Source organism: Aptenodytes forsteri, unplaced genomic scaffold (genome assembly GCF_000699145.1).
Source record: "Aptenodytes forsteri isolate BGI_AS27 unplaced genomic scaffold, ASM69914v1 Scaffold262, whole genome shotgun sequence".
NCBI lineage: Eukaryota > Metazoa > Chordata > Aves > Sphenisciformes > Spheniscidae > Aptenodytes > Aptenodytes forsteri.
In genome coordinates, this window is record NW_008795710.1 from 164,539 (window position 1) to 179,425 (window position 14,887).

Consider the following 14,887-nt stretch of genomic DNA (forward strand, 5'->3'; position numbering starts at 1 on the left):
GGCGTTTGGGCAGGCACGGTACCCGATGCCACCGCCCCGCACCCAGCACGCTGCTCGCAGCCCCTTCGATCGCACCGCAGAGCTGATGAGGCTCTGGGGCTGCCTTTCTGAAGGCAATAACCTTCGGGCTCAGCTTGGCTTGGCAATGCTGACCAGAAAACTAAATCTCTCTAAAAACCCAAGTTTTAGGACACAAACCCCTGACACGTTCACAAAATGAAAGGATGAGTACCGTGCAAACTGACCATGGATGAAGACAATAACGCAACAATGAACCTTTCCAGACTTGGGGGGGGAATAATTTATCTGTCTTCTCATCTTCTCTACAGCCTATTTAATTTACATGCTTGGTTTTATAGGGACATGGTCCTCATAATCCAGCATGGACATGTGCTAAAAACCTGACGTTATTTTTATCATAATATTTTTTAAATTAAGATTCTCCCCAGTGGGACTATGCACAGTAGTAAAGTTAAACACCCACATAAGTGATAGCAGGATCAAAGACCATGAGTTAGATAGGATTCCTTGCAAGCACATTTAGCAGGATGAGTAATTTTATACATACTTCATCCTAAAAGAAAAATCAATAGACACGCTCCTTTAAAGATATAAAAATCTAACAGTAAGAAAGGGCAGAGATCACCCTTAAAAAGCAGTCTGTACGGTGACAATGAAGAAACAAGAAAAATTAATGATTATGTTGTGCAGATGGAAAATGCTAACTGCTAAGCCAAATTAAATAAGATCTGGAAAACCAGTCACACCATCTCTTGCAATTTAATTTACTCCTCTTTAAATAGAAGGCAAGATAATGACCGTTTGGGAGAGCTTGGAATCTAAAAATTCATCGGTATGCCCACTCCAAGCTTTTTCTCTCTCTATTTTAATGGTGAGCCCGCCAAAAATGTTAATCCTGAAAAAAAAAAAACCCACAATAAATGGCTGTATCTAGGCACAGATTTTCTCAGAAGAGCTGAAGAAGACAGGAGGAGAGGAGGAGAGTGCTAATTTCTTATGAGTCTAAAGGGCCACATCTTGCCTCTGTGACTGCCGTTGACAGCCTCCACGCCTAATACATTTTTGGTGTCCTCTGCTGAGGTTGCCAGTGAAGTACTAATTTTCGGATATGCAGCAGCACCACTCTGGAAATAAGGCCAAACCCACTAGAGTACATTACAGAAACTAACTTTGAATCCAGCACCTGCCTCTGACAGGAACCACACGCTTCAGTGAAAACCTCCGGATTCCATTATTAGAGAACTGCTCATCATTTAAAACATTATAGCTCAGGTTGAAAACAAATTATTCTGTTATAAACAATCTGAGCTGCAAGGAACAATATAGAAGTACAGCCCCCACACCTCCGAGACACAGCACAGGTACCAGGCGGCAGAGCCTGTATCGTTATTCCAAGTGAGACATGTAAAGCCTCCGTTTATTTCTTGTTTACATCAGTAAATACCAGGCTTCACAGTGGCACAAGGTACATTGTGGGAATCTCAACTAACAGTACATTAGTCTAGTTGTGGAGGAAGGGCAATCACAGGATGCATCGAATTAGCACATCCTTTGCCTACAGAGATTTCTAAGAAGTCGTGACACAGGCAAAAATGAGTCTCCTGACGTGGATCTCACAAGGAAGAACGATGGTGAGAACAGCCTCCTGATTCTGCTTAGCCACCTCGCGCTGCCAGCACACCTTGAATAAAATCAGTTCAAAGACTAAAAATCCCAGGAAGTTATTAGCATTTTTCAGAGAGATATTTATATGGCTTTAATTAAAAATTTATTTTATCGGTATTTGCCATATATCTGGAAGGTTCCTTTTTAAAGAAAGCCTTGTGATGCCTTCTCCTGTGCTTTTGTACCTTCTCAAGCAGTTTTACCATAAACAAACTGTGTTATGGTGCATTCCTGTGCTACAAGATGGTACAAAGGTGAGATGAGTTGCTTAAAGCTCACCACCATGGAAGGGGCTCCTGGCTCCGTTCCTTACACCTTCTCCCAGCCATACCTTCCTTTTGCTTGCAGGATTCTCCAGGTGAACAGATCATTTTCTGCTAAGGTCTTATAAAGCAGAACTGTGTGGCCGAGAGCAGGAGTCAGCCAGCAGATTAGCTCAGCTGATTTCAGATGGGTAACAGCTGAAAATTCCCCAGGTAACAACTGGGAGGAAAAAAAATCCCCTGGAGTGGGAAATACTGTTCTGCCCCATTCTGTGTGCTCCTAGCACTGCTTTTCTGTACCCATTTTCAAGCACCTGAACCTCTTTGCCACAGCAAAGGCCCAAGTCGCTCCACGTTGGGGCTAATTAGAGCTGAAGTAGGCACATTATAGCTGGAAGAAACGATGAACACTTCATAACTCTTTCCATGGTTTTACTTGAGATTTAAATCCCTACTCATAATCCTTGCTGATCCCAAAATCTTGACAGCAATGGGTACGTTACATGTGATTGAAATGTTATTTGCCTGTTCCGGTAGCTTTTCCCGTAGCCCCCGCTCCCAGCTAGTGCAAGGAATCCCTGGGATACAAAGCAATGGTGGTTCGAAGGGGCAGACTGCTTCTTAAAACCTTCAGGACCATCCTTTCTCCTGCTGACAGTTGTGTACCATCACTGTGGCAACTGCAATGCCTGCGTACATGAGAGATATTAGGAAAGCATTAGGCTTATTTTATCTATATTCTAATGCAATGTAGCACCTGGAAGGGAGGAAGGGAACAAGCACCCTATGAGCAGTCATATTTATTTCCACACTGCAAGTGTTCCACAGCTATTTCCGAGGCGATAGGTACGACACCTTAGGTAACATCTAATAGATAACCGGGTTTTGTTTGTTCAGTGCTCCTGGTACAAAATGAACTGCAGGAAATGTTGGGCTAGACCTCTCTCCAGCCGAAGCTCCTCTTTTTCACTCCGAGGCAGAGCTAGTTGGAGCATAAACCTTCATGGCCTTGAGGGATGGCTCCAGCACAAGCCTTGGCTGCTGTGCCCAGCTGCTGCTGCTGCTGCCCTGCTGCCTCGCAGGCTGAGACAACAGCCATGAAATGTAATTTCTCTACCAAACACTGGTGTCACGATCACTTGCTCTTGAAACACTGCCTGGGACTTCAGAAGCATATTAAGTAACACAAGAGCTGCTTCTGAGAGGTTCCCGGGAAGATAAACTGATCAACCGAGAGCCGAAGCAGAGGTGAGGATGAAGGGATTTTATTTGATACTTCCAGAGGCTTAAATAAATAAATTTCATAAACCTTCATGGCCTTGAGGGATGGCTCCAGCACAAGCCTTGGCTGCTGTGCCCAGCTGCTGCTGCTGCTGCCCTGCTGCCTCGCAGGCTGAGACAACAGCCATGAAATGTAATTTCTCTACCAAACACTGGTGTCACGATCACTTGCTCTTGAAACACTGCCTGGGACTTCAGAAGCATATTAAGTAACACAAGAGCTGCTTCTGAGAGGTTCCCGGGAAGATAAACTGATCAACCGAGAGCCGAAGCAGAGGTGAGGATGAAGGGATTTTATTTGATATTTGCTTCCAGAGGCTTAAATAATTTTTTTTTTTTTTTTAAACCTAAAACATTGTATTAAAGTGTTGAATCCCAATGCTTTTGGCAAAAGCTCCCTCATCTAGGAATGATTTCATATCAGCCAAGCTGTTAAGCGGAGGTTGTCATGGAAACAAGTTATATTCAAATGATATGGCCAGAGATATACTGTATTTAGTGAGTTCTTCATTTGCTGCACATTGGGAACATGTCAGAACTAACTGATATTGCATAACTTTGTTTTGTTAAAAGAAACTGGCTCACTGCCCCTGTTTTTCTGGCAGGCTTGCGTCCAGTCCTGCCTGGGACGGAAAGTTTCACGCACAGTACTGAGCACCGCTCCACGGGAGAGGCTCCTCACACAGCTGGTTCCTGCAAGCTCCTGTTCATTGAAGTCTTCCTTCAAATGCATGAACCTACCAAAGTCAAACAAGCAGAGGAACATTTCCGTAGCTTGTACAATTGACATAACCATACACTGGTCCAAAAAGAAGTGCAGTTCAACTAGATCCTTTCCTTCCTTACTAAAAACGTTCCTACATCTGCATTGTGCAAGTCTGAAAAAAAATCTTTACAATTACATAAAAGCAAAGCCAGTTCATGTGTTCATGGGCATCCCATGAGTGTCCATGACTTCCTTGTAAACATAGGACTCCTATTAACTTACTGTCTGTGAGTGATGCTAGAACAAATCTCAGAGAGGACAATGTGCATACTGAATTTGTACATCTGCTTTTTTAGCTGTGGAGCTGTTCAAAAGCGCAAGAATTTTGTTCCACAAGCTAGGAGTAAATGCATATTTTTTTATAGAAGCAAAATCAATGGAATAGCCCTTGCTCAGATTATAAACCAAAATCATATTGCCTTTGGCCAGGACACTGCGTGGAAACTTCAGCCTGAAAAGTGAAAACAAAAATGAAAGACAAAATTGTCTCCAAAATCACTATCCTGGGAACCGCTCTGCAGCTTTTACAGAGCAGCATCCAGAGGAAAGTGTTTTAAACAGTCTCCCAAGGGATCAAGATTCCTGACTGCCCAGTAGAAGCTGAGCATTAAGTAAAAGTCAAACAAAAGTAAAAACTTACCCTTAAAGTTGTTACGTAACTGAGCACACTGTAAAATGCTTCACAGGAAGGTGATGGCATCTCATAACCTCCGGGTCCAGGGGCCTGTGAAAACTGAATGGGAGCTTGCTCACTTCTGGGGCAGGCAATCCTAAATTTCTCCAAGCTTTCTCTCTTTACAGTTTATAAAGGAAAAACCAAGGCCAAATAGCTCCTCTGGTATATGAAAAAGCAAATCACAGGACGGACTTCTGCCAGATGTGAAGATGAAGAAGGCAGTACCGGTCCTCTACCTACCTCAGGTTAGTGCACTAGCTGGAAAGACATCAGTCTTTCAGCATCTTTAATGCATTGCAGAATCACAGCTCTCTTTGGTTACCATTGCTTGTGAAGGAAGGCTGAGCCTCATCCAAAGCCCTTTACAGTTAAGAAAAGGCATGTATTGACTAAAATATGCTTTAGATTAGACCTTTTTTCTTTACCTAGCCATCTTCGGGGGGCTGAACTGGCTTGACTCAGCATCCTGCATCGGGTATTAGGAGACTTGAATTTCTTACTTAGCTTTGGATACTAGGCTTCTGCTTTCATCCCTCCCCCTTCCCATTCCCCATGCTCGTAGGGCACTGGAACTATCTTAGGTGCTAAAGAAAGAGATGCCCAGCAAGGGCGAGGTCAGGGGCGTAAACGCAAGAAACCTGGCAGACCTCAAATCGAAGTTATATGTTGGAAACAAACTCCAAACAGCTTGCTTCTCCTTATTTCCCAGTAAAATATCTGCAGAGTGTTTCACTTAGATATCGCTTCCCCAAACACGGGCGTCCCAAAATAGCATCATCCACAATGCTATTCTGTGTTATATTAAATCAAAAAGCATGTTATTGGCACCTCATCTGGCATTGGCTTTGATGTGGAACATGAGCTTAAATACTGATCTTTTTTTAAAGGCATCCCAGTATACAGCTGAAGCAAACAATGTGCAAGAGTCACATCCTACACACGGAGCAAACCATGTTAGCCTGTACCGCAGAGTAAGCCTGGGATGGAAAGCCTCATCTACTACTGATATTGTAAAAAATAAATAAATTCTAAAATAGAAAAAAACACAGAAAATAATATTTTTATAGGTTTTATGCTAACCTCTTGCAAATTCTGAGCTCAACGCTGCTCTACGGCTCAGCTCATAGGGGTCATACAACTTTTTGCATCACGCTCCAGCAAATTCTGTACCCATCCAAGCCAGTAAAGCCAAGGGCCCCTCTGGAAATAAACCACTAGAGGGAGACTGACTTCAGCAATGTAACACCCACAGGGACAAAGTCCTGCACATCATTCAAAAAAACCAAGATTCAGATCAAATGTGCTCCCTATAGCTCAGGTCAAAACTACTCTTTGTGTTTCTTCTTCACAAATAAAAGTGGCTGAAACTAATGGGTCATGTTTGGCTTCGTTACTGTAAATTGAGGGAGCGTCGTGTAAATGGGATCAGGCAGTCACGTATTCTTCTACTGTTTGTAAGAGAGGCGAGGCTGACTCTATTAAAAAAAAAAACACACCAAAAAAATACCCCAGCCACTGAAAATACTAATAGCTGTATCCTAGCAACATCACGGATTCCATGTGGACTTTGTTCTGGAGCCTACAGTCTTATTTCATCAAAATTATTGACTTTCTCAGAGTCTCTAAACGACCATCAAAAAACAGTTAGTGGTTAAAAAATACAAACATTTAATTAGTCACATTAATAGGAAAAAAAGAAAAGGAGCATCGCACGCTAGCGTTCCCTTTTCATGGAGCTCGGTTTAGCTCCCTTTGAAATCAACGTCAAACTTCCCACTTGATTTATTGGTAGCAGAGCCGGGTCACTCCTTCGAGAAGAAAAGCTGCAAATGGCCCTGCGGAACTTGGCAGATGAGGTTTGTTTCCCAGGCTGGACTCACACATTGCAGGGACGAAATTCATACAGCTCTCCACGGTCCTCCCAGTCATCACGTCCTTATTGTAAAAGTAATTCAATTGGCATTCAAATGATATACAGAGGCTTTCTACAAGGCTTTTGTACTGTGCACGTAACCAAGGTATTTTTATTTTTTCTAAGCTTTGTTTTTATTTAACCACAACAATTTTTTTCAAGATCACAAAAAACGTGAAATCCTGTTGGATCTTCCCAAAAGCCCATACCCTGCTCCTCTCCGGTATGAAGACTTCAGGTTTAACACAGCTCCAGGAGGTTTTCCCTCATCAGCCCGGCGTCACTGACGTGAACTTTATTAGATAAAATACAAGAGCAAAAGGCCAAATAAATAAAAAATGAAACTACCCAATCCTGCCAAAGAAAAACCCTTCGCACAAAAGGAACAACCAAGAAAAAAACCAACCCAACCCCAGACAAATAACCTGTTTGTTACCCTTAACAGCTTGTATGATGATCCGAGGAATCCTGCGGCATTTTGGTATTTCACTCAGGGTTTGGGTAGGCTCAGATTTTGGTCACAATTTTCACTCAGCTCCAAACTACATCACAGCATTTCTGACAGTTTTTATCTGTTATTTCAAGCTCTGCTTCAGTAAGTTAGCAAGACCTTTTACCAGGGAGAAAGCGCTATTAAAATAATAGATTCCTTTTTATCAGCCTGCCTTAAAAGCTCAGTTGATAGGATAGTATGGTAAAAAATGTTTCTCATGCTTTACTTAGCCCACAAAGTTGGTTGAGACCCACGAACACTTCTAAACTGCAAAACCTTTTTACATGCTATTTCTATAGTTCAAAATTAAATGATGAGAGAACGCCTTTGTCGAAGAAGTAATTTAAACACAGAAGGGTTAGGTAGTGACTTTCAGCCCTTGAACATGAAGCCGGTGATGGCTTGATTTGAATTCCAGACATAATGCTGAGCTGTTTCTACTGCTTCAGCAGCGGTGGTGGAGAGCGTTGAGCTGACTTCCGAACCGCTGCTCTCGGTCACGGGAATACGCTGCTGGATTATCGTCCCGCTCCAACACCCTGGCAAAGGCTTTATCTGAACAGGCAACACCCCTTTAACGAAGAATTTAGCATTCAACTAGTGCTCATGGACTCTCTGATATTGTTAAATCTCACAGTTTTAGTCACATTGAAGGTTTTTGCATTGCTCATCCTTTCATTTCAACCAGCTGTGAAGGGGGGAAGGAGCCATAGGCAAGGAGGGGAGAGTGCCAAAATGAGAGAGTAGTTCCGGCTTCAGTCTAAGCAGTGCACAGGTATAAACCAAGAGGAAAGGTACTATATAAGGACAACAGAGCAGCAAAGAAATCAGCTTTCAGATTTTATTTACTCAAGTTAAAAGACAGTATCAGAAGGTGCTTCCAGCACCTCAGATAACTCTCCCTGATGGTTAGATTAATTCCAAAACTGCTCCAAGGAGAGGAACTAAACAAAAATTTGAGAGTTGCATACCAAATTATGTTCCCAGTTATACCTTGAAAGAGTGCTGTTGGGCTAATTTATACCTGGGTAGTATGTAAAAGGGGGGAAAAAAGTAAAATACACAATAAAGATGAAGATGCTTTGACTAGCCAAGCAGATTTATTTGGAGGCTCTCTTTAGCATTTAGTAAGAGTTGCAACTGCAGCCTGTTGACCATTTGCAGCAGGATTGCTTTTGATGGCAGACACTGTAGACAGCGAGTGGACAACAGCAAGGGCTGAATTCATACTAAGGAAGTAAAAACCTGCTTTCACAGTGACTTTGAAAATGAACTTTCAGTTGTGCATTACCTCTTTTTTTTTTTTTTTAACCCAGTGAATTTTCTAGGCATTCATCGTAGGTCTATCCGAAGGCAGACGAAGGATAGCAATGGAAATAAGTTGTTTCATAATCAAAACAGCCACCTTTTGTTCTGAAGCTGCCCAAGCTGTCCATGGTGAATTTGCCGTTGGGTGCCGAAGGCCATTTCACCATGACGAGGGTGGTGGTTTCATCCTGTACTGACGAGATGGCGCAGCCCCTGTGCAGGGAAGGCAGTTTGCGAGGGTTGAAGTCAGTCATGCAGGGATACGTGACAACACAGTGTGTAAAGCCTGTTGTTGCCTGTTTGTCCTGCTGCCAGGTTTTACCTCAGCCTGTGGAGATGGCTGCAGCACACACGTGTATGCATGTAATTAGGAATACACTTATTTATTGCAAGATGTTATAACCCTTCCTGCTAACGAAGAACTTGGGGCCTGAGCAGCACCACGGTGGCAGAGCCAAGGGCTGGCAGTTCTCCTAAAGGCAATAAGCTGCTTATCTCCAGCCTAAGGAGTTTATAGCACCCATGTATCTCCAAAAGCTCATTAGCTCCTCAGTAAGCAGCTGAGACATTAGACGCGCAAGCATAACAGCAGTGGCTTGAGGTTGCTACAGCACAGATAAAATTTCTGGGGTTGGCTAGTCTGCAGCAGGCTGGTGCAGTAGGCTGAAGCAATCCCACTTACGTATAAACTGGAGAAAGCCTGATCTTGTCAAATGCTCCTTAGTATCCAGCTTTGCTAGTAGGGGAGCGTGTAGCAGCTCCTCAGAGCAGCTGAGACATTAGACGCGCAAGCATAACAGCAGTGGCTTGAGGTTGCTACAGCACAGATAAAATTTCTGGGGTTGGCTAGTCTGCAGCAGGCTGGTGCAGTAGGCTGAAGCAATCCCACTTACGTATAAACTGGAGAAAGCCTGATCTTGTCAAATGCTCCTTAGTATCCAGCTTTGCTAGTAGGGGAGCGTGTAGCTTAAACTCAGCCCTGAGGATGGGCTGCACCCGCCTCCCTGGTACCCACCGTACAGCACAGATAAAATTTCTGGGGTTGGCTAGTCTGCAGCAGGCTGGTGCAGTAGGCTGAAGCAATCCCACTTACGTATAAACTGGAGAAAGCCTGATCTTGTCAAATGCTCCTTAGTATCCAGCTTTGCTAGTAGGGGAGCGTGTAGCTTAAACTCAGCCCTGAGGATGGGCTGCACCCGCCTCCCTGGTACCCACCGAGAGCCGAAACCGGCAGCGCGTGGCGTCTCGCAGCATCACCTGCCACAGCAGCAGAGGAAGCCACGCGCCCTGACATGGCCTCACATTGCATCCGCTTCTCCCTTGCCCTGGGCTCCTCCGGCCACTCACTGCCTCCAGAGGGGTGGGAAGTGCAACCCAAGCAGATGGTCTGTATCCCGTGAGAGAGAACTACGGAGAGAGGAAGAGAAGGAACAGGAAAATCTGCGCCTGGGGAGGTTCCCCTGGAGATTTTACAGGAATGGCTTTTCGTAACTTTCTAGGCATGTCCATGGGACTGGAATCGCAGCTACAAGCTCCTGTAGAAAGCCATCATGCCAGGGATATTTCCTGTCTCACTGCGGCTATTCCCTGTGTCACAGGGGAGCTCTTCCACAAAGGAGCTGCTTCTGAAGAACAGCATGTCACCAACAATTCAGCGGGTTAAGTTTAGCAGAGGCAGTGATAGAAGTGAGCAGGAAGGTGCTATTCTTCCCCTCTGCTTTTCTTCTCTCTCCATTGAGCAAAGTCTTTGAAGACCAGCTCCCTTTGCAGAAGGCTACAGAACTTTTAGCAAGTGGCATGCATGGAGGCATTCATAGCCATGATACCTGTGTCTGGTTATTTCCAGTCAAAATAATCTCCTACTCAATTATGGAGAAGAATAGAGAAGCTCAGCCTGACTCACAATCACATGGGGGAAAAATGAGAGGAGTTGTTCAAGTTCAAAACGTTCAGCTCGCTGTGGAGGAGGATTAGTACTGCTGTGGAAGGAGGCTTTCTCTCCCTCTGCAACAGCACAGCACTAAGGGATGGAAAAGACCCGAGTCCACTTCCCTGCTGTGCCAAATATACTCCTCCGTTCTTCTCTCCTCCCTCCCCAAGAGAGCATATGAAGTATTAAACAGCTAGGAATAAGCCCTTGAAAAATGTGATAGCTAGCCGTCAGATACCTCTCTGCCAGATAGCTGCAGCTATGTGACTGTTCGCCTGCAGATCCTCTTCTGCCATCCAGGAAATCGGGATTCAACAGTGACATTCATACTCTCATCCGCTTCGGTGTCATCTGTACGTTTTGCACGGCCGCGCTAATACTTCCGTGAACAAAAACACATCCAAAATGCCTCATTAGTGTTTTGCTGAGCACAGATCCGGCCTCTGCTTGCCCGTGCTCTTCCCAGCCTGATGGCAGTCCCCAGTGCCTCATCCCCAACCTGACATCTGGACCCTCTGCAAGCGAGAGGTAGGGTGGGGGTTTTCCAGCGTTGGTTTAAATCTGTCTTTATTTCACTGACATGTACCATGGCTGTGCCCCAGTTACAGAGGGCAAGCATGACTCCTGTGCAAAGCAGTTCATTTGGGTAGTACTGTAAATTTTGCAGACTTAAAACTTCTCACACTGTTATCATGTTAGCAGGTGCCCAAACATTACCTTAATGTAAACTCATCTTCTGTTCTGTTGTTGTCACAAAGTATTTTCATGATCCTTGTAAACACCCACAAACCTACCTCATTATCTCTTCGCACTCCCTCCTCCCTTTGCAGGGATGAGTGATGGCCACGGTTATGCCGATGCCATTCCCTAGGCTGCAGCCTCGCTGTTCACTCATCCTTCCCCTTCTCTAGGGTTCGTATCGGCTCTCTCTCCCATCTCACAGTTGGATTTTAAGTTCCCTTGGAAAGGGACAGCTTTTTGTTTTGGTTACATAGCACCCTGGTCCCTGACTCACTCCGTTAGGTGCAAAGACAACACAAATAATGAATGTCATCTGGAGAGCTGTCTGGGAATTACAGGAAGCTGGGAAGGAGGATCCAAATCTTTCTTGTGCCAGCATCCGACTCAAGCCTCCGTTATCCCTTTCCGCTCCAGACTGACCTTTGCATCTCCTTGATTACTAAGCCTGAAAACTTTTCCTTGCCTGAATTATGTGTGATGGCAAAATTGTTTTGGCTGACTGCTCTCACCTGTCCTTCTACCCGGTGGCATCTCGGCCACGGAGGGGCTCTGGGTTTGTCCTTCAGGCATGTCCAGACATTTCCAACTTTTTCCCTTATGTCACACCAGAGATAACACTGATTTCTACTACAGTAGCACCAAGCATACAGGACACTTCTCTTTCCAGAAACATTATGCAGAGCTCCCAGACACAAGAACGCAAATAACACCACCAATAATAAATAGCTAAGGCTTCGGGAAGAATACCGGTGACTGGTGGAAAGAAAGCAATATGCCACAGTATTTTCTGTAAGAGTCAGTATTTCAGCTGTCTTTCCCGTTCGAGGCAGCGAGTGGAGAACATGAAGAGGCAGCCAATTCAAGTAAAGCACATCGAAAGGTCAGAGGAATCCATCTAGCTTGTGCAGCACCATTTTGCAAGCACAGAATAGCTCTTCATTAAACGCGTTTTGTGAAAGTGATTGAAGTGAGAACGGGAAGTAGCTTAACACACTCATTACAATCTCTGGAAATTACCTGTTGTCCACGACTGCTGCAATGGATCTGGCTTTTGTCCGGCTATGCCCAAATCAATATACAGCCAGTGTTTTCAGCCCCTGCCTGGGCGCTGGAGGCAGGAGCCTGGTGTTTCAGTGCCATGTCGTGTCCAGGGATACACCCGTGCACAAAGATGCTCCCGCTCAGCTGGGGGCTGGATGCCTGGCAGCACGCCGCAGAGCCGAGCAGCACCAAGGGCGAAGGCTTCGCTGTGGGGATGTCGGGGCACTCCCTGCAGCTCCTTTTGACTCTTAACAGTGGACACCTCCCCGGGCACTCCAGTCCCTGTGGGCTGGAAGAGCTCCCCAAGCAGCTCTGCAACAGCAGAGAGGTTACTAAATACCCTATTTCTCATTTTTTAGTCAAATACTGTAAATGTGGCACTGTCCTAACGTCCAAACTGAGACTGAGACTAGGTGAGGAACTTGGTTGAACCTGATGGGTCTGATGCAAAGAGGAGGTGAAGCACCCCGAGGTGCAGGCATGCCCTGCCTGCACGGGCCACCTGGGGCAGGGAGGGCTCTTCCCCTGGCAGGGAGATAAGAACAAGGGCTGGGGTGTAACTAACAGGCAGAGTTATCCTGGCGGGTCTAACCCCATGTCAGCCCCTTTGGGAGGCGAGGAGCCCGCTTGTATGAAGACTGTTAACCCCCCACCTGCCTCTTGTTTTCCCCATTCCTTTTGGCTGATCCTTTAGCATTGCACCTCTCAGCCAGCCCTGCAAGGAAGCTGGCCCCAAATTCCTGGCTGACACCGCCTATAGCACTATATAGCGGCCCCATCAGGGAAGCAGGCCTGGGAAGATGGATGAAACACTGTTCCCTGCCTGCTCTCTCCTCGCTACAGGTGGGAGAAAGATGAGCTAGCAATTTGCTGCTGGCCTGGCAAGAAAGTAGTGAATTACAGCAGCTCCTGAGCCAGCTCAGCTGCGCTGGCGATCGTTCAGGGAGAGGAGAAACCCTACCCGCAGGCACGGAGGAGGGAAGCAGGTGTGTTATTCCCTTTTGCTCACTTGATGGCAGAGATCACAGAGCTAACACGGGCCATTAGGTCTCCTCTGCTCCTCTGAAAACCCACGTGCCCCCAAGGACAACAGATCCTCGTACTCGTGCTTGGCAAAGTGCTTCGGCTGCTGGCACCCTGCCGTGGGAGAGTCTGTTAACGTGGCCCTGTGTTGCACTGGGGGCAAGCTAGGTACGTGGTGTCCCCGGCTCCTTCAGAAACAAACCTCTCCCGACGCCGGTGCCAGGGCTGCCGAGAGGACACCGCGCACCCGACGCTCAAGTCACTGCACGAATGTGAGAAACGCCTTGAAAATTGCACAAAGCACTGAACAACCCGTGGGCAATTCTCTGTCACAGTAGAACTTCGGTGCAAATGAGAAACCTAACAACTGAAAACAGCTCAGATGTACTGGTAGGAAGCAAAAAGCAGCCTCAATTATCTGCCACTTTTTTTTTTTCCCTCTCGAGTTCTTTGCTTTCCTAACACTAGCAATAAATAACAGACACAAACCAGATCCACAGGCAAATAAAGTCCTGCGCGTGATACAGATTGCCCTCAACACATCTTTGGGCCAAAGTCTGGTTTTGGTTCTACCACTGTTTAAATGCCAGGAGTTCAGCAGAGCTGCTCTGGATGGCTGGTGGCACGATCGAGGTCGGTGCCTGGCCCCTGTCAGATGCAGTGAGACTTTCTGAAACCAGGCAGAAAGATCCGCTCACAAGCTGCTCCACCGACATCCGCTTTTGGGGCTGATGCAGATGATTTAATTGCTATCGTTTCTGGAATAACGCTGAATTTACTGATGGCTTTTAATAGAATGCTCAAAAAGGATTTCAGACGCGTCCTTCACAAGAGGCCATGAAGGAAACTCAGTAATAGTATGATAATTGCATTAGCATCTCCAGCGAGCCCAGGGCCGCATGGTGGTGCGTGCCTTACAAGGCACACAGAGAGGCCTTGCCCTACATACACAAGGATGGCAAAGTGGGAGAGAGAGGACAAGGATCTGCATCTCACTGGCCTACATTAATTAAACTGCCCATTATAAACCTGCACCAACAGTACGGGTGTGTCAGCAGAAGCTCTGTGCCAGTCAGGCGAAAGGTGTTTCACCCAGCTCACAAAAACTTGCCCAGCCCTCCACGGGCCCCCTGTAACTGAGCCTGGGAGCTGGTAAGCCCCTCCACAACGCAGAAACGCAGAAAGCATCAATGTGGACATCTGCCATCTCCCCTCCCCTTCTGTCTTCTTAGGAACCCCAGTCAGACCCCAAATGTCAGGCTCCTGATTTGCAGAGGCAGCTTTTCCTTGACGTTCGCACTGAAACGTTCGCCACATAAGCATGCTGCAAACCTCCTTCCCCTGCAAACCTGCCTGCCCAGCAAGGCACCGTGCACCCAGACGCTCCGTTGCAACAGGCGCTACCGGACTTGCCTCCCCTGCGTGCAGAGAGAGAGTTAAACGGCTATTTAGTATGGCTAAATCTAGCGAAAGCACATTGGTGAATGAGACACAGGTATATCACTAACGTATGGATATATTGGATCAATACATATATGCGGTAGGTATCGTGTATATGGGCATATACACACCTGTGTCACGCACACACATACATCAGCTCCATAAGCTGTAAACGGCTTCACCCCTCTGCCTCCAAAAGGGGACGTGGGGGCTTTCCGAGGCCACACCGCAGCGGGACGGCAGCAGTGGCCGGACACCCCACCCCACCCCACCCCACGCCGCAGGGATGCCCGCGCTCACCCCGGATGCCTCCGAGCCCCATCTCGG